The sequence below is a fragment of the Chelonia mydas genome, chromosome 11 (assembly GCF_015237465.2).
Source record: "Chelonia mydas isolate rCheMyd1 chromosome 11, rCheMyd1.pri.v2, whole genome shotgun sequence".
NCBI classification, from domain to species: domain Eukaryota; kingdom Metazoa; phylum Chordata; order Testudines; family Cheloniidae; genus Chelonia; species Chelonia mydas.
Genome location: NC_051251.2, coordinates 42,386,473 through 42,407,171, shown reverse-complemented (window position 1 = coordinate 42,407,171; position 20,699 = coordinate 42,386,473). Strand labels below are relative to the sequence as shown.

At 41.7% G+C, this 20,699-nt stretch overlaps 1 long non-coding RNA gene across 2 annotated transcripts in view; it reads left to right on the top strand.

Moving 5' to 3' along the window:
- LOC122462246 overlaps positions 1–18,047 on the top strand; it is an 83,407-nt gene extending 65,360 nt beyond the window's left edge. For both annotated transcript variants that reach the window (XR_006284693.1, XR_006284692.1), the window contains exon 3: positions 17,796–18,047. This is a non-coding gene — a long non-coding RNA (uncharacterized LOC122462246). The remainder of the gene's footprint in view (positions 1–17,795) is intronic.
- Positions 18,048–20,699: the final 2,652 nt, after the last annotated feature.

The window sequence follows — 20,699 nt, the reverse complement described above, 5'->3', positions numbered from 1 at the left end:
AAGCATTTAGAGAGAAGGATTTTGAAACAGTCTACATGCATGTCTTTCTTATCTATAGCCTTATCAACCCCTGATGGTAGTCTAGGCAGGCCCAGCTGCTTCAGGAAAGCTAAGAAGGTGCCTGAGTCTACCTGAACAATTCCCCGACAACCACCTCCCCCTAGGGTGAGAGAGAGAGAGTGCCCCTTTTTATCCAGCTATAGTTCTCTTGATTTTTCTGGTTCCCAGCCTTGTTTTGCCACACACAGCCAAGTTTTGTAACTTGTCTGAAGCCCAGAGTGAGAATCTTCACAACTAGTAGCTCGGGCATGGTCTCTTAAGCACCTTGCAATGTTTACCATGGGATATCTTATCTTGAGCCATTGCTTTTCTTTCCTGTTTGTTTTCCAACATCCCTGCTGATTTAACCCAGTAGAAACATCCCAATATAGCTATATGGTAAATATCCCATTAACCAGATCAACATACAGTATTAATAAATAATTACAGAGGAGCTCCACATCCATCACACACAACATAGAAAGCGTTAAGAACCACCGCCTTACCTTATTTTTTATTTTCCTTCAGCATATACACCTATTTGCTGTTGTCATATTACGGGCTATTCCTAGGAGCTGGAATGCTCTCACTAAATGCAGAGGAAAAAAGTATGTGTATCTATAGTGCATGCACGCGTATAAATATAAAAATACCTGACTTTGCTAACAGAATAGGGAGAAGTCAGCTGAATCTTCAAATACATGTACTCCTTTTACTTCAGGGTTGTCAAATTGCATCCTTTTGCCCTTCCACATTTATTTTCAAAGTTTTCAATAAGCCTAGAAATTGAAACTGTCCAGCCAGGAAGAGGACAAAACAAAGCACTTTGTGTGATTTGTTTACCATGACATTGCTTTGTTTTCAATTGTTAGTTGTATTTACTGTTGTTCGGTATTTATTTATATTGTGAGGCTCCTCATTGTCCCTTTACAAATACATAAGACGACACAGTCCTTGCCCTGGAGAGCTCATGATCTAATTAAAAAAGCAACTGCCTTAACAAGTGAGCGTAACAAACAGTAGGAGGGAAGAGGGATGAGTGATGAGCTGAACAAACTACATAATGTAACAGTTCCGAATCAGCTAAATGTTCAGCTTCACAATTATCATTCTGTTCCTGATCAGGTCATAACCCCCATGCTCCCTCAACATTCACCTCACTCCTGCCCCCTCCTGGAAACAAAATAACACTGGTCTTGCTTCCTGTTCAATGGATGTATTGATTGATTGACTCCTTTGATATACACTGTCTCCCGTTGCCGCTACCTAGGTAATATTTCCTAAAAAGGAACTAATCTTATCTCCTTAACTACCTCAGACAATGGGCTGTTGTCTTCTACCAAAGCCCCAGCCCGCTGGGCTCCATAGAATTCCCCACTATTTAGAGGGAATGGAGAGATCCCTGCAGGTATCAGGTGAAAGCTCATAGAGAACACAGTGTTATGTTACAGCATACAGGTTATGAAGGTGTTGCTCCCATTCAGCTACCCACTTTACTGTGCTCCCCCAACAGCCAATCTCCCAACCCCACAAAACAGCTCAGGGTCCGGAACTGTCAACCACATCAGGGCGAGGTTAGAAACATGCTATCCCCTAATGCTGCTTGGAGCAAGTGGGGAGGAATGGACCTGTAGTGCTTCACTAGGCCTGGTTTCACAGGGAAGTAGGGGGGAAGGCAGGCTCAGCTAGCTCCCAGTCCCTTCCCCCTGGCACGGCTGGCAGCTGTTACTGCACAATAAAGTTCCCAATGAATTAGAAGGTGGTGCAGCTGCAGGAGTGGTGAACAGCTTGCTGTCTCAGTTTAGACATTGATTATCTCTGCCTTAAGCATCGAGTGTCATTCTAGTCAATGGCATTACAACAGGGAGTTCGAGAGCACAGAAATAAAAGAGCACACAAAAGCACAAACAATACTGAACAAAGAGAGAAAATGCTAAAGATAAAGGTAGAGTGAAGTTGCTGGTGAATTTGCACTGTGTACCTGCAGATCTCTGTCTATCTGGTGGTGATGATAGCGGTTTGTGTAAATTTGTGGAGAGTGTGATTGCAGTAGGGGATAGAACTTGATATATTTTTAGACCTAGCCTGCTAGGTCATTACTATCCTGCTTTTAGTCTTTCCCACTCCAGAAGTAATGCATCCCCAAATGTCTGCAACTGATACAGTGTTTTGTGGGTGGATAAGGAATGACTAAAACAATTCAGAAGGAATTACTATTATTATTTATTGTTTCTGCCAACAGTGTGCTTAACATCATACCATACACAAAAACAAAAGCCAGTCCCCATTCTGAAGAGCTTATAGCCGAAAAGATGAACACATAAAAGACAAGACACTGATTGAAATTGGAGGGTCAAGCTAATCCAAATGCTAGAGCTATTCCCCAGTTATGGAGAGAATATGGTCATACTAAATATTTATGGCAAATATTTTCAAAATTCTTTTTGTGCCTTTCTGTGGCATGTCAATGAAATATAAATTGGATGGCAGATACTTTTTCATTTGTGAAGTAACTTAAATATATTTTAGTGCATTGTGTATATATGGACTAAAAGTAAAAAGGCTTTCTATAAGAATTATTTTCCAAACCCTCAATCTTGTTAGTGAACCCTTAACATTGCTTCCCAGAACTTGTACTTGAGTTGGGATATTGATAGACTACCTGATGTTGGTCAGTGAGGTTTTCTGAGCTACTTCTGAAGAGCCTGAAGTCTGAGTGGACCAAGATTCCAGTCAATTTAGGAACCAAGTTCTGCCCTCCTATTGCTTCAATAGGAGCCATCCCTGGGCATTTAAGGGCAGAATTTGGCTACTAAGAATGAAACAACACAGGATTTCTGATTTTTTACTTTGCAATCCCAAACAATAGAAGATTTCCCTTTAAACAAAATTAAAAAAAAAAAAAGTGTAGCAGCCACAGCTGTGGTCCCTAAGAGTCCTGGAGTCATTTAGGATTAGCTCAGATACAGGAGAAATTTGGCCAGACTGGCTGTTACTTAATATCTTTAATTAATTCAATACAAGACAGTATCGTGGTAGAGGCTTTTAGTAACAGTGTACCCAAGTTATTTCCCTTCCAAACAGTGCAAAAGTTTGTGTGTGTGTCACTTTCTAAAATCAAGTTAAAAAGTCGTATTTTAAGTAGGAAACTATTTTGCCTGAAACAAGAACCAATCCAAATGTTTGTCTTCAACTCAAGCAAAGCCTTTTCTGCAGTTTCATAAAATTCAGGTAACTTTCTCCCCTCACCCTCATGTTTTTCATTTCATGCACTGCCATTATTCAGCAGCACTCTGGTTCAGTCTTGCAGCTCTAGTGCCAAAATACAGGCAGACTCCTTCCAGACCAGTGATGCAGACTCAACATACGTGGATAAGCTTTGGTTAAGGGTTACATATTTATATCGTAATCTGAACCTCTGAACATTGTTTCCTCCTGTCTTTTGTGTGTGTCTCTACTTGTTAGACTTTTGGCAGCTGGAGCAGTCTTCAGATTGGTGCACTGTATAGCACCAAGCACATTGTCCGTATTTAACGGTTAATATAATAGACTATTATGTATGCATGCACAAATACAGACATGCACACTTTGTGTGTATATATAAAGTAGACAAGTAACTTAAGATATTGCTTCAACTAATACAGCAATTCATAGTGCTGAAAGTTTGCTAAGACAATAGAACTTTAAAAAACTTGAGTGAGGAAGACAAATTAGGCTGGAAACAGGAATGTTCCTGGTTTAGCTACAAATTTTATTTTAAGCAATTTTGGAGCCAAGGACATTTTGAGGATCATTTCCAAGCTAGCATTGAGATAGACCAGTGTGTATGTAATATGTAAAACATGAAAAATAGTTTGCTTATAAGTGTTCTGGGTGTCTGGGGTCACCCGGAAATCATCTACTATGCCACATCAGTATCAGACAGAAGTCTCAATAATAATAGCAAGCAAAAGTTTACTTTAGTTTGTCCCGCCAATTAACAGTTTATACCTTTCTTAGACCAAATATGTATATACGGGAGTGTGGCGGGCTTTGTACCTCACCAACCCCCATCAACCGCCTCTCTACGCCTACCTTCGTTTTCTAAACCCCCACCTCCCCTGGTAGTCAGCACAATGTGGCCCAATGGCCAGGGTCCATCTACGGCCTTTTCCTGAGTGGAGTAGTGTGGCCTAGCAGCCATTCACTGTGTCCCTAGGGCAGTGCAGCCCAATGGCCAGAGCCTGCCTAATTCCCCTTTCGCTAATGGGGTATTGCAGCCTCGAGACCAGAGTCCCTTCAATGTGCCCCTAGGGCAGTATGGCCCAATGGCCAGAGTCTGCCTAATTCTTCTCCTCTAGTGGGATAGCATGGCCTAGCGGCCAGTGACATTACAGCCACCTTTGGAGGCAAAACAGGGCCTAGTGGCTGGTTCCTGGGGGCCGTCACAAGGGGGTGGGGGGGCCCGGGCCCACCTGACTCCACTGGGCCCCGACCCAGGGCCCTGACAGCAGCGGAGCGGTCCACCACGGGGTCAGTAGGGAATCCTACTGAAACACGCTGACCTCATAAGGGTGGGAAGTACCACTCCCTCACCCTCCCTGGGTCACTTCCTACAGCTCTCTGCAGCAGTGGTCCATATGGTATTGGGGTCTCCAGGCTCCTCAGCACCAGACACTCCCTGAGGTTCCAATAGCAGCAGGCCTCTGGTCCAGGTTTCTGGCTCTTCAGCTCTCGTAAGTAAGGGCTGTAACCAGGGCCATCCCTAGCTATTCTGGGGCCCTATGCAGCCCCCCACCCCCACCATGTGGGGTGGGGCCCCTGGCCTCCACGGGTGCGGGGGCGGCTTGGGAGGTAGGGGGGAAACCACCCCCCAGTACTCACCCGTGGCGCGGCTGGGGCTGGTGAGTGCACGCCCAGCCCTGCTGCGGTCCTCAGGGGAGTGGGGGCAGAGCTGGGATGAAGCAGGGGCGGGGGCTTTGGGGAAGGGGTGGGGCGGGGGCTGGAGCAGAGCAGGGGCAGGAAGAGGCAGGGTGGGGGGGGCCATGGGGAAGAGGTGGAGCACGGGCTGGAGCAGCAATTTCCTGGTGCCCTATGCAGCTGCGTACTTTGCCTATGGGTAGGGACGGCCCTGGCTGTAACAGCTCCTGGGCTGGATTCCCTGCCAAGTGTCCTTCCTCCTCGGCAGTCCACCCTGACTGAGCAGCTCTGCAGGATTTTATACCTGACTTCCAGGTGGAGCATGCCCAGCAGAGCCTCAGGGGTGGGGCTTCCTCTGCTAGGAGGGAAGGATTAATCCCCTCCGTACCAGTGTGGGGCCGATCCACCCCGTCACAGGGCGAAAAACTGTCACCTTGGCTCCAGCTTGCCTAGCTCAGATAAAGTAGTAATAAGATAACATACCCATGTGCATTAGCACAGAAGTGTAATTCTCAGGCATTATAGCTTCCCCAAAATGTTAGTTGTAAAGATAATTGACTGACTGGTATATGGATCTATACGGAGGTTATGATTTCATCCGTGTACATGTGATCAGTCCTTGGAGGGACTTTAAAAAAGGTTTTGACATTTTAATGATATTTTCTCCTTAAAATATAGCCTCTACACCTGTGTTGTTTAGGAGTTGCCTACAGAGCTATAGTGCTTTCCACCAGAGCACTTCACAGGATTTTAGTGTTAGTCATGAATTTCATCTCACACCACAGTGTGGGGGAGGGAAGGTAGTGCGAGGCAATTTTTTGATAAAAATTTTGTTTCAATGGAAATTCTCTGATGATCTGTATAGGTAGGACCATATTAGAGATGAGGAAATTGAGTCTTGGAGAGGTTAAGAGACTTGCCCAAGGTCCCACACAAGTGTCTGGAAGAGCTGGAATAAACAAACTCACTCCCCATTCTATGGCTTGGCAACAAGACCACCCTCCTTTACTTGTTTGGTGGTGATTATTTATATTTCCATAGTACCCACAATGTGACAGGTGCTGTCTAAATCTATAGGAGGACATAGTCCCTGGGATGAAAAGCTAGGAGTTTAAAAAGACAAAGAAGAGCTACACCCAAGGTGCTCCAAGCTGAATTAGACACTTATCTTTTTAGTTTCCCCTGCCCTTTTTTCAAGTGGGGAGTTGTTGGGGTTTTCTGGGGGTCATCAGTGGGGGTGGTTGAAATATAGGAAAGAAAGAGAAGAGAGGAAAGTGAATAATGGATGAGAAACTATATGAGAAGAAGGTGGAAATATGAAGGGGCAGAAAGAGGAGAACATTCCATTAAGCAGGGAGTCAGGCAAGGGAGCTGGGTGTTTGCAGTGGTAGGAGAAGGCAAATCTGCAAAGAAAATAGAAAATGTATATCCAGAGTCCAACATTCAGAGCTGAGTGCTGATGCTGAATCAGGGGAAGGTCCTAACAATCCTCTGTTTGGCCCCTAGCACCACTTGGGAGAGGGCACAAAGGTATCCAGTACCTTTGAAGTTCTGCTTCTTGGGGTGAATGTCTGGTCCCAAAAGAGCAAATCAGAGCAGCTAAATTGCATTGGCTGTGATGATCCCCCAAGGGCATTTCAAGTAGACAGGGATTACTGGAGAGCATTAGCAATCCAGCCACATCTCATTTTCTTTGGTCCTATATCCTGTGCCAGAGTGGAGGCAGGATGGGGTCAGTTAGGGTGTGTCTACACTGCAGTTAAACACCCGCAGCTGGCCCAGGTCTGCTGATTCGGGCTCGCAGGACTCAGGCTACAGGGGGTTGTTGAACTGCAGTGTAGACGTTCATGCTTGGGCTGGAGCCCCAGGAGGGAGGCTCCAGCTTGCCTAGCTCAGATAAAGTAGTAATAAGATAACATGCCCATGTGCATTAGCATAGAAGTGCCATTCTCAGGCATTCTAGCTTCCCCAAAATGTTAGTTGTAAAGATAATTGCAAGGAGGGAGGGTCCCAGAGCCTGGGCTCCAACCCAAGCCCAGATATCTACACCACAGCTAAACAGCCCTGTAGCCAGAGCCCCACGAGCCTGAGTCATCTGACACAGGCCTGGTGCAGGTGTTTAATTGCAGCGTAGAAATACTCACAGAGGCAGATACACTGGCTCTATGCCATCCTGGGCTCCATTCATGCCAGGAAAATCCCCAGATAGCTGACTAAAGTAGGTTTAGCTGGGGCATGAATCTAGCTCAGTGTTCCTCATATGCGGCCACCAGGCCTTTCCTTGCGGACACAGCCATCTGGGCTGTGATGGGGGGGGCTGCAGAGAAGTGGTCCCTCTCCCAGGGCCCCCAACAACAGTTGGACCCTCCCCCTCCAGAGAGAAGAGCTCTGGAGGTGCAGGCAGCTGGTGAATTCCCCACTTTCCTCGGGGTAAGGGAGGCAGGCTTTGGCCACGGGGCTTCGGACTCCATTCACGCGGTGGCAGGCTCTGGATCCAGGCTCACCACCTCCACCATCATCCCTGGGTCCCACTGTCTCGCTGCCCACATCCCCATTCAGGACTTAACTTTGTCCCAGGGCTTGCTGGGGCTGAATAAGTCTGCTGTGAAAAGTGTTAATACCACTTTTCACAGCAGAAGACTTACCAGTTAGCAAGTCTTAGAAGGAAAAAAAAAAAAAAGCAAAAGAAACAACAACAAAACAAGAACATGCAAAGCACCTTATTTGTGTTTCTATTCTGTTTAGGTCCAGTGAAGAATACATACAACTGCACATTATTTTGATTATTCAGTCTGTAAAAAACACCCTACATAAATAAGTTACAATGATTTGTATGTATATGTGCATATTTATTTGTTTTTCCTAAAGTTAATTTAAGTATTTCAGCGCAGCCACCAGCAAGCGTTGGTGGCCGCACTCGGAGGCCACCAAAAATTTTGTTGTGAGAATCCATGTCTCATACTATCCTATTTGAACTCTAGGCCCAGATTCTCAAAGGTATATAGGTGCCTAACTGCCATTGAAATCTGGGCGTCAGTTATGAGGACTGCAGGGCAGGAGCAACAAATGACCTACTGTTGATTATTATGTATTATTTGTATTATGATAGCACCGAAAGCTCCTAAATGAGATTGGGGCTCCATTGTGGTAGGGACTGTACAAATAGACTTTCAGACTGTCCCTGACCCATAGATACACAGGAAAATTCAGTGGCTTGCTCAAGGTCACACAGTAAGTCTGTGGGAGTGGTTGCTGAGCTACTTTGATATGCTGTCCTACAGAGTCCTAGGTCTGCAAGAGCTCACCACCCCTCTGTTAGACAGCCACTTACCTTAGCTTCTCATTCACCCATGTGCAATCCCAAAGGACACTAATGCAGGAGCTCCGCCAGGGTGACCTGTGCTGTGAGGGGAGAGGGGCATGAGAATGGGAAGCTTAGTTTCTACCTCCCAGAATCCAGTGCTTTTGTTAGGAAAGTTTCTGAGAGGAGGGAGGAGGGCACTGCTGACACTAACCCCCAATTGTTGTGGTTCCATTAGTGATGGAGATGTTGCTTGACCATCTCACTGTATTCCTGGTTTTCAGTGAGTAAAGATGAACCTCGTCTTCAGGCTAAGGTGTTTTAAGAAGGTGTTATCTTCCCCCAGTGTCACTCCATGATGACCACACTGACCTATTTGATATTGTGTGAGGGCATGGAGTTTGACTCTACCTCAAAGATAGGTGCTGCATCAGAGCTTAATAGAGCAGCTCGGTGGTCACTGCTAATTCAAATCAAATTTCAGCAGTTTAAAATTATACGTTTAAAAAAGAAATATAACCCGTGTGAATTTAGTTAGATGCTGCTGTGACTTAGCAATAATTATAAATCCTTCCAAAGAGAATGGGTGAAAGCCGCTGCAAGTGCTGTCTGGGACATTCCTGAGCAGAAGAGAGAGCTGGCGCCATTTTTATAGTTATGCCTGTTAAGATTTAATAGATGGAAAGTTTCATTAGTGAACTGTGTTGCAATTAACTTCAGGTAGGTTCCAGCCTACTGTATGCAGTACTTGCTGTCAGAAAATTGTTTACATTTCCTTTTGGAAATAATTTATTAGATTTTCAGCACCTGAATGTTAATGAATAGTAAGGGCCACAATTCAATGAAAAACAAACCCAGCATGTTACATGATTTTCTTATTACTCTACATATTAAAGGTCAAGCTATAGATCCTTTTTATTTCTCAGTGAACACACCAATTGATGACAAGACAGTGCTGAGTTGGCTTTAGGGGCAGGTTTACAAGATTCTCCACAGTGTTGGTCCAAGATTCTCCACAGTAACATCAGTATTAAGAATCAGTGGGGTAGTGATCCTTTATTCCTCTATGTACAGATCTGCCCTATGGCCAGGCCCTGCTTGCCTTACTCTCTGGATAAATGACTGATGTTTATGAGTAAGGTGAGTGGGATCCCTCTGAAGATCATTTAAACAGGTGCCCAGTGTGAGAGAGGCTGGGCACCTTTACCTCCCACTGACTCTAGTGGATGTCAAGGGTGCACCTCTCAGGAGTGATATATTTTATACTAATGTTGAGCTAGAATGTAGGAAAATTCTACTTCCTCTTCTCACTTTTTTAAATTTAAGCAGAATCATAGAAATGTAGGGCTGGAAGGGACCTTAAGAAATCATATAGTCCAGCCCCTCACTCTGAGGCAGGACCAAGTATACCCAGACCATCCCTGGCTGGTGTTGGTCTAGCCTATTCTTAAAAACCTCCAGTAATGGGGAGCCCACAACCTCCCTCGGAAGCCTGTCCCAAGACTTACAGTTAAAAGTTTTTCCTAATATCTAACTTAAATCTCCCATGCTGTACATTAAGCTGATTATGTCCTCTCCTACCTACAATGGATATGGAGAGCTACCAGTCACCATCCAAAGATACAGTAGAGCAGGGGTGGGCAAACTTTTTGCCCCGAGGGCCACATCGGTGTGCGAAACTGTATGGAGGGCTGGGTAGGAAAGGCTGTGCCTCCCCAAACAGCCTAGCCCCTGCCCACTTCCCGCCCTCTGACTGCCCCCCTCAGAATCCCCGACCCATCCAACCCCCACTGCTCCGTGTCCCCTGACCGCCCCCTCCCAGGACACCCCCACCCCTAACTGCCCCCCCAGGACCCCATTCCCTATCCAACCCCCCCTGTTCCCCATCCCCTGAATGCCCTGCCCAGAATCTCTGCCCCATCTAACCACCCCCGGCTCCATGTCCCCGGACTGCCCCCCAGGATCCCCTGCCCCATATTCCAACCCTCCGGCCCCCTTATCACACCGCTCAGTGCAGCATGTCTGGCAGCCGCGCCTCCCAGCCGGAGCCAAACACGCCACCACACTGCCCTGCATGAGCGCACAGCCCCGCTGCTCAGAGCGCTGCCCGCATGGCTGTGGGGGTGGGGGGACAGCAGGGGAGGAGCCGGGGGCTAGCCTCCCCTACCAGGAGCTCAGGGGCCGGGCAGGACAGTCCCGCGGGCCAGATATGGCCCACGGGCCATAGTTTGCCCACCTCTGCAGTAGAATGAGGTTGACATATGTCCGTGCATTCATGTCTGCAGAACTTGGGAACCTGTGCGTCAATTTAAAGAGAGAGTGGGACTAGCCTTTCTGGCCCATATATGGGTGCTGAAAAAGAGGTGAGGTTTCTAATGTGCATCAGTCAGCACTACAGCAAGCCCTCCCTTTCATCAGGGCCAGAAAAATCCTGTCCACGGAGATGAGTGCAAAATTCTCATTATAGTCAGTGTACATGTGGGGGAAGATTTGGCCTCATATTTACGGCTAAAACATACACTACCATTATTCTTTGTGTTTGTCTACTGTGCTGGGAAGAATACCTTCAGATGTCTGACCGGAACTTGGGAACAATTTAGAAGAGGCTGGTCCCAGATATTCTGTCTCAGGTTTTATATTGAGCCCAGTGCATATTAGAGCAGGACTTTAGGTGTTTAGTCAATGCAGTATGAATATTCATGCAGTGCAGACATGATCACTAGAGCTTATAGTTATGTACCTCATTATCAAGTCACACTGCCTTGATTTAAGGAGCTCCCAGTAACCTGGGAATACCAGAACTTTTTTTAAAGGCAGCACAGTGGAGGGGCATTCCAGTTTTCATTGCACAAACATCTCTTCTTTGGGGGATATAATGAGGAGCTGGCAAGTTATTAACAAGAGCTAAGAGTTTTGTTATATTATAGATTGCAGCCCATGGTGTTCTCCAGCAGATTTAAGCATTTCTTACTTACTGTTAGGCATGGCAGAATTCTATTTTTGGTCATTTCAATGGACAATATCTATATTTATTTTAAGCACTTTTAAAATTGTATTAATTTAAATTTTCAGTTGCACAAAGTTATCGGTTTTAAGTATTCTATTTTGATCTATTTAAATTTTCACTGTTGTGTGAGATCAATCACACAACAGTGAAAATTTAAATAGATCAAAATAGAATACTTAAAACCGATAATTTTGTGCAACTGAAAATTTAAATTAATACAATTTTAAAAGTGCTTAAAATAAATATAGATATTGTCCATTGAAATGACCAAAAATAGAATTCTGCCATGCCTAACAATAGTTATATAATGACAATAAACATTGAGATTCAAAAGGTTAAAGCTTTATAATTGTTAAAACACAAATTGTCAATGTCATATGTCAAAATAAACAGAGTAAATATTCTTAAATCAAACTCTAGTAATTTATCAAGCAGCATTTTTCTTTCTTTATCTGTACATTTTGATTATTATTAATGGAAACATTTTTTCATCGGTTTGTGTGCGTACGATGAAATAGACATTTATCAACATTTACCAATTAAAAATTTAATCCTTCCAAGCCTACTTTCAGTTCATGGGGATTCTATGTACAGTAACTAGTGCATGATGTGTAACTTGTTCTTGATTTGGTCCCATAATTTCTAAATGAATGAACAGAAATAAGGAAGGTATTATACTGTTTTATGCTAAATTAACCTCACTGTAGAGTACTAAATATCTATCTCTGGAGACATATCATAAAAATTAAGTATTTTCCCCACTACAGCAGTTTTAAAAAGTATTTAGTATTATACTGCCAGGGTGTAAAAATTACTAATCAAGATGAAGAAAAGAGTAGAAGAAAATAGGAGAATAAGAACCACTCAAACAAGTTTCATTTCTTGCTGAAACCACACTTACTGGTCTAATTCCCTTTTTGTTTGGTCAAATATTTTTGAGGTGAACACTTTAAGACTGAGGTGGGTTTTCCTTCATAACACCACAAGTGATAATTAGTGCTGGGGTAACTTTAAAAGGCAAGTTATTAAATTAAATAGAGCTACTCATCTACATAAGAATTATTCCCATGAATAAGACATGCAGTATGAGACCCAATCTTTGGATTTTCAAGTTTAGAAAAACAGCCCAAAGTTAAGAAGTGTCCAAATCTTCTGATGCAAGATAATCTTCTTTAACAGGGTTACTGGCCTACTGGATAGGGGGGAAGCTGTGGACATAATATAGCTTGATTTTTAGTAAGGCCTTTTACACAATCTCATGTGATATTCACATATGCAAACTAGAGAATTGTGGTCTAAATGAAATTACTATAAGATCGGTGCAAAATTGTCAAGGTTAAGTCTGAAGCGGTAGGCTCTTAGAAATCTGTTGCTGCTGCTGTTTTTGTTTTCAGTAAGCTTAGAAATGGAAACCAGGGCATCAAAATATTAGATGCAGAACTTGAGTATGCAAAAACTGAGATGTGGAAAATAGTGGTCCTTTGAAAAATGTTTCCTGTAAGCAGGTCGTGCTCCCAGGCTGCCCTGAACAACATATGTGTACACGCTGCAAAATGTCCCAACTTACTTCTTTTATGGAGTTGGACTTTATTGGTAACTCAGATAATAACAGAACACAATCCTCAGCCTAAGCTTTCTCCCTAAAATTGACTGTTCCAAGGGCTTCCTGGCAGGACCTTTCAGTCTGTGCCCTTCGTTCCCTCTAGAGCAGAGAGATTCTCTGCCCCACCTCCTAGATTGAAAACACCTGCTCTAACTTCAGAGAGACCTAATAAAAATACATGTCCATCTCTCTATTTCAAGATAACCCCCAACAGAAGATCCCTGAAGGGACTCCCCATACACAGCCCTAGAATCTGTCACCTTAACAAAACGTCTTTCTAAGACTGATGTTCTAGGTTCAGAAGTTCAGCAAAGCTAAACTTAAATTTAAAAATTATGTTTTGGGTAGGTTTTCCTACACTTAACATGCTTTAATTAAAAGAGCATTAAGGGCCAGATTCTGTCACCCTTACGCATGCTGTTGCAGTACTTTACTCTGTGAGTAGTCTCATTGTTCTCAATAGTACTACTGTACTATTCTGTGTGTCAATGAATTCAGCAGAATCTGGCTGTAAGCAAATATGATGAAGCGTTATGATTAGGAAAGTATGAGACTCATGCTCTGAAGCTTCCCGTCACACCTACACTAATGTACTTTCAACAGCTAGGATCAGCAGCTGCTATTTAGACCTGGAACTGCTCTGAGCAGAGGCTAACAATTGTCAAACTGTGCTGTGGTTTTTGTGATGTAGACAAAAATCACTCCATAGGGAGTAGGTTGAGATCATCAGACTCATTTCATTTATGGCCTAAGCACTGTTGGAAAATGGCTGTTCAAGGTGAATGCTAATGCATTAGTCTATAGCACTGGACAGCCTGCCAACATTTCTTGGTTCCCCCCCAACAAAATTAATCATTGTTTTTGAGTAAGTGTAATTCTAAAAACAATACTTCCAAATGGCCTGAAAGGAATGTCATGCAACATTTATTAGTAAGTCACTACAACAGCGACTCCTCCAACTTGCTTTGATTTAGTGACACAACTTGTGGTTAAAAGCTTCAGGCAAGGCCACACACATGCAAACAGTGACTGGTGATTCGGATAATTAGTAGGAATGGCAGGGCCCTGTCTCTTTACAAGGAGGTTAGCAATGACATGCAATTAAAAATGAACTACAAAGGTACAATCATGGAGATATAAGGAACACAATAGACCAGGTTGAGTAAAACAAAATAATAGCTACCACAATGAGAACATAGAAAAGATAATATAGCATTTCTTTATAATTTGGTAAAGAAATTATTTCTAAAGGTGGGATGGGAAAATCCACACACAAATACTTCTCTGTTATTATATTGGTGTAAATCTGAACTAACTCCACAGAGCAAAATTTGGCCCTCATGTCTTAGAAACTTATGTTTACTTGCTTTTATAAGATGTTACTTAAACACAGGGACTTTGATAAGGGAAAATACTAAAGTATCAGAGTTAAGCAGACAAGAACAAAGAACAGATTAATATTTACTCTTTTTTCAGAATTTTTCTTTCTTTTTCTTTTAACTTGCCAGGTTCTACAACCCAATCTCCCTTCACTTCAGTGGAAGCATGTGTCTACAGCACATCTGAATAAGGATTGCAGGCTGTTTAAAAAAATCAGTGCTTCACTCTCACTGCCTATCTGGTCTTCCTTATTTGACCGGACAGTGTATTCGTAAAGCTGAATTTCTGACATCATTCTATTTTCCTGATAACAGCCTGTGAATTGAAATTATAGGAGCACAAGACTCACTTTTTTGTAGGGTGATTCAGAAAGAGATCCTTGGATTAAAAACTTTTGTTAAGTCACAAAATTAGATGGCGGCAAAGGAATACAAATCTCTTGGCCAAGTAGATTAACCATAAAAATCTAGGGTAGAAATGATACCTTAACAATGCCAAAGTAATGGTCTTACACTGTTGACTTTTTTGTTTTAATATATCAAATATATCATGTCCATTACTAAGTTCAACCTCCTATGTGTTGTTTGTTACTATGGTTTCTCGCCTATTGGGGTATTTCACCAGCAGCTATATATGAGGCTACTGTAATACCTTTCATCATTAGAGTTGTTTGAATAGCTTTTTTTTTTTTAAAAAAATGAAAATATTTTCACAAGTAAAAGCACAAGATTCCAATTAGTATGATTTATGGTATCATTTCTTATTTGTAAGTATTTTGAGAGTGGCTGGGTATTCATGACATTTCACAGATTCTATTTGAAGGGGTTATTTTGTTCTTACAAGAAGTTCATGCTATTTGTTACAGGCTTCTTATTTTTCTGGATTTTTAAAGCATGTCATCCAGTCTGGACACACAAATCATACCATGTGACTTACATAACTAACCATGAGTCATAAACAATGAAGAGCAATAGATAACATAAACTGTTTACAGACAACCTAGAGTCTGAAAATTATTCTTCCAAACCATGCAGTAAACCGAAACAATAACTACATTCTTAAAAAATCAAGATCACTTTGCTGGTGGTTCACTAACTGAAAGAGGGATTTAAGTCCTTTTAAAAAATATACTGCCAACTGGACCGTGGGCCCAGGTTGGGATATACAGGGGAATACATCATTCTCTTAGACATCTTCATGGGCTACCCAGACCTTGGGTCTGGGCATGCAGGGGTAAAGGGCACTGCATGCCCATTTATTTCTCCAACCCTAAAGCAGCTGGGGGGAGGAATGAGGATGAAAGGGCAGAGAACACAGAGTCTTGGTTCCAGTTCCCTAGTGCACAAACTACAAAGATGAGCTGGTGCCAAGATGAGATTATAATTGGCTGGTAAATCCAGCAGCAAATGAGCACCTCCTGGTACAAGAGAAAAGCAGAGAAGGAGGTGTGGATCTCTGAGTCACAATTCCTTTGCTGGGATGCTCCTGGGATAGCACAGCAATGACCTGGCCCTTACTATGAGTTGTGTCCACTGGGACACAATCTAGCCCATTACTTGCTATGAATAATTGCACTAATTCTGTTAATTATCATTAAATCAGTGCTGCTAACTGATGAGAAATTGAGAGAAATGTTCTGGAGCACAGTGGGGGTGAGGAAGGGAATCATCAGCCCTAAGCCTTTTAAAATGTTCCAACTTGCAGCTGACTTTTTCAGGGTTTGGGGGACTGGCAGATTTGGCTCGCTATTTCACAACATGGTGGGTTTGGTGAATATGCTAACCATGCCTCGCCAATCTTCAGCTTCTCCCAGCTCCACTTGGTAGTGCAGAAAGCCACCAGAAATACTATATTTGCAGTGCAAAGGTAGTTTGCCACTGCCTGGACCTACTGCGTGCTGCAAATAACATATTGCAGTTTCCATAGCGTAGAGTTCTTGTAGGGGAGCAGAAACTTCATTAGGGTATGACTAAAAGAATTTAAGATGCACAGGGGGAAAAACAAAACCAAATCCACCTCATAGATCAGTCCGTCCATCTCTTGCTTATGCATACTTGACTTTGCTTACCACTATGCTATACCATTGGCTACTTTGCATAGCCCAGGTTAAAGTGATCAGATTTTTTTTTGTGACACTAAAAATATGGCTCCCAAGGATATGATTATGAAGTAGATGCAGTTTATTAAGATTCTATCATTACTGTTGACCAGATGCCTTGTCCTGTTTAATAATCAATAAGTATTGGTACTGCTGCCTGAACAGATGGGGCTGCCCTAAAAACAGACCATCTTTTATGACTAACAGAGAAAACCCACTTGACAAACCCTCTTTTGGATTAGTTACTAGAATACTGTAATAATAGTTCAAAGACAAGGGTTTCTTCTTAGTAGGAGTCTCACCAAACTGGTAGACCATGGGAAAGGATTCTTGACTGCAAGTTTCAATCTATCTTAGGGTTTTATACTGCTGTCCATCACCACAGTATCCGAGTGCATTCCATGTTAACCCAATAGTCATGAAGTCTTTTGTGGATTTCATGGAGTATCTGGCTCGCCTCCATTTTGGGGTCATCCTTTGCTCAGAGCTTTTCTGTCAGTTGACTTTTCTTTTTTGAGGGCAGGGTGTTTAGGAAAATGGAGGTGTCAGTGTTGTTATACTTGCTATGAGGGAAAGGTTTTTTCAAAGAAGTATACCAAAGTCTTAGGAAATTATTTAGTACCTTAGTGAGAAACATATCCACCATAGCTTCAATGACTTTGAAAAAATATATTAGCTTTGTTCAACAAGAGAAAAAGCTGTCGGTTATATTCAGCATTAGAGGAAACATGAAGATGCTTATCAGACATTTCTAATAAATCAAAATGACTTCATGGTATTTTGAGTACTGCATATTTATATTACAGCTTTAAATCTTTAGAATGAGGGAGCACCATCTAATCTGTCTATCCAATGATATAATACAGAAGTCTTGACCACTTGAAGTTATTAAAGATCCCTTGACATGTATCACAAAAGGAGTTTTAACCCTAGTGTTCTGGACAAATGGATGATAGATATTCCTGGAGTAATTATATTCTGCCTACCTATATGTTTTTTGAAGATTCAGTTTCATATAGTGTTCTAATTCATTTCCATCAACTGTTGTATAGTATTGACTGTGTGTTGTCAAATGGCTATTGTGCTATACAATGCAGGTAACTGCATTTCAGTCATGGGTGAATGACTTTTGTGTGTAAATATATATGTATGGTATATAATAATAGTTCATAATGGTATTTTTAGAATGTAAATGACATGCGAGTACATAGTCATGTCTGCTTAACTGAGTGTTTAGGCTTGTAAATCATTAGCATTATACAGTATTCTTTCTGTATCTGCCATTCATGCACCAACTAGCCTAAGATCATATTAGGGCAAAAATCCTGACCGGTTTCCCCTTGCTATTATATATCACCAACAGATGATATCATGACACCTTCTGATTACTGAAAAGAAATGCAACTGCAATGAATCATTATCTCGTCTTTCATATTATACATGTTTATATGGTCCTTTCTTCCTTCAGTGACAACACCCTTTAAGGCACACATTGGAAGGATGTGTGCCAGAGGAATGGCAACGTTCAACTATTTGTGAAGGAAGAGAGACTGTTTTACTTCTAGAAAGCGACCCTATTAACTCAACGCTCGAGATTATGTGAGAGGTTTCTCTCCAAGTTGTAACAAGCCTCTCTTAGGCTTCAGAATTGGAGAGGAAAGAGTCTTAAAGTGCATTAAAATAAAAAAATCTTATTTGCCTAGCTCTGAACTAGCTCTTAGCTGCCAACCTTTTCTTTTCTAAAATCTACAAAAGTCTCTCTTTATATTGTAATAAGCTTGTAGCCTTGTAGAAATGTGCAAGAGCAGGAGAGCCCTAATTCCCCTCTCATTTAAAGCACCATTAATATGGAGAAATTCATTTGAAGTTAATGGAGTTATGCCAGCGTGTTGAGGCCCAATATATCTGAAGAGCTCTGATTTACTTGAATGTATTCTAGTGTATCTGAAAAGATCTCTAATAATGGAATGCCATCAAGTGAAGTATGGATTACTAATGTGTGCATGCAAAAGCAATACATGGTCTTGAAAACCCATGAAGACTGGTACCTCAGATCAAAAATCCACTGCCTAGTGGCCTGAGATATGGCAGAGGAGCTGTTGTTAACAACTCTTGATAATACTGCCTGGCCTGGACCTAGTGGCTGGGTCTGTGACCGTGCGGTACAGTTTAATGAGAAGGTGAAGGAAAATGATGAGGGGATACTGAGGACAGCTTTGTTGTTGTGGGTCTTCTTTTTAATTAGATTATTCCTGTGAAAGTGGGGAGTAACTGGGAATATAGTAATGATGATAGAAATACAAAAGGAATGGGGGTTCTGTTTGTTTTGGATAAGCATCCATAAATCCTTATGCTCATCTGAGCTTAGCCAAATAATCTAAACTCTTGTTATCTACAAAAGTGGTGAGGAAATCTCAAGAGTTCTAAAATTATTTGCTTCTCTATGGGATAAGAATACTGCAAGAATGGTGTGTGTGTGTGTGTGTTCTTGTTTTTGTTTTGTGGTATTTCAGCACGGTCTCTCCAATTCTTGACAGAAACAGACGAAATAGATGAAAATCAGAAGTGCTGTATAATAAACTAACCAGACAATTTTGAACTTCTAGAAAAGGTTTGGTTCACATGTGGACAGAAACTTGGGATCTGATTTCCTCTGACTCAGTTAACTACTCTCTCTGGAATATACGTATCTGGGAGGGGAGAATGGAAGAGCAGCAAATATAAGTCAGGGGAGAACTTGCTGCTTTGTGATATGGCTGTTTAATTTTATGCTGCAAAAGAAGGTGACAACATCAAGTCTACATTAGACTAGCTCTAAGGTGTGTTTGCATAGCACCTGTCTCAAGGGGATCTTGATGATTCCATGACTTGATCCTGGGCTCTTGTCCACTATCACAATACAAATTATTATTAATAATAATAAATGTACCATAGGCTTATGAGCCTGGAGCATTTGCTAAACCCATGTATTTTCCAGCATTTACAGCTTGACCAAAAACATCTGGCCTTCTGTTTGGATCAATTTCATTGATATTTTTAGCAAATGTGTAGGTAATTTTATAGCTGAGAACGGATATAGCAAAAGAATCTGACCTACCCGGACTTGACTCTGGTATTTTCCTTTCTTTCTGTGTCTATTTTGCTATTCATGTTTCCCTAAAAATGAATGTATTTTGTGACCTATGAAAAAGAATTGGGAATGTTTTAGGGTTGTAATTATTGGCTGATTTGCATTTTTAGCTTAAAGGAGCTCCAAGCTAACCAATAGATTCCGCAACACTTCTTTCAATTTAAATGAGCAATTCTAAAAAGCCTCCCATGCATCCCTGTTTGTTTAACTTGGCTTTGTCTCTTTGATCTCATGTTAACATACCTTAATGGCAGGTAATGATTGATAATGGTGTATTGTAAAGTTCAGGCAATAAATACTGCTTTACTCATAATAATGCTGAATAATGTACTTTTTATGACCCAGTTTGATGGAAAATTTCCTTGTCAGCTCTGCCTAATTGTCCAAACAAAACCACCCATTACTTGAAGAAATACATGTCTAACCTAGACACATTAATTAGGGTCATGACTGAACTACACAAAAGAATATCGTAACACTTCAGTTATCTTTAAGTATGATCTTTGGACAGCAGTCCTAATGTTAAACTAAAGTTTAATAGGAAACTGTTGTTTACGCTATCCTTTTGTAGCTCACAGATGTGTGTTTGGAATTTCTCCATAGTGGCCGTGCAATGGGAAAAACAGTATCTCCCTTAAGGTCTTTAAAGGTCATAAACAGTATTAGTCTGAACATCAGAAGTCACAAAATCAAGTCACCCTGGATTGAAAAAAGAAGAATTTTTTTTAGCCAGACAGAAACTGAAGTTAGTAAATATCACATTGTATTGAGATAAGAGTTAAAAAGGGCCTTAGTTTCTAGCTGCTGACATGCTGGAATACTGTACATCAAAGTGCCCAGGCAAGCCCTACATGAGTGCTGGCACTTTCATGCTATTTAACCCTCTTTGAAGTTAGAGATTTTACAGAGAATACAACGAGGATCAAGAACATAACTAGACAGGCTTTTAGAAAAAAGACCTAATTTAAAAAAAAAACACCTTTCATTTTCAAATTGGCTATCTCAGAACCTTTTCCAAGCAAGTATTTTTTTTATTGTAGCAATCATTCAACACATCTTTGTAAGTGCAGGGGCGTGTCAGTCTTATTCATTGTTCAGTATAAGGAAAATACATACATCATACCAGGGATTCAGAAGCAATTGCCATCTCATTTGGGTATATATCATATTTAAAAATAAATGTTCAAGAAAACCCTTTCTAGATAAAATTTTCAGTCCCACTCTACTCTAATAATTTCATTT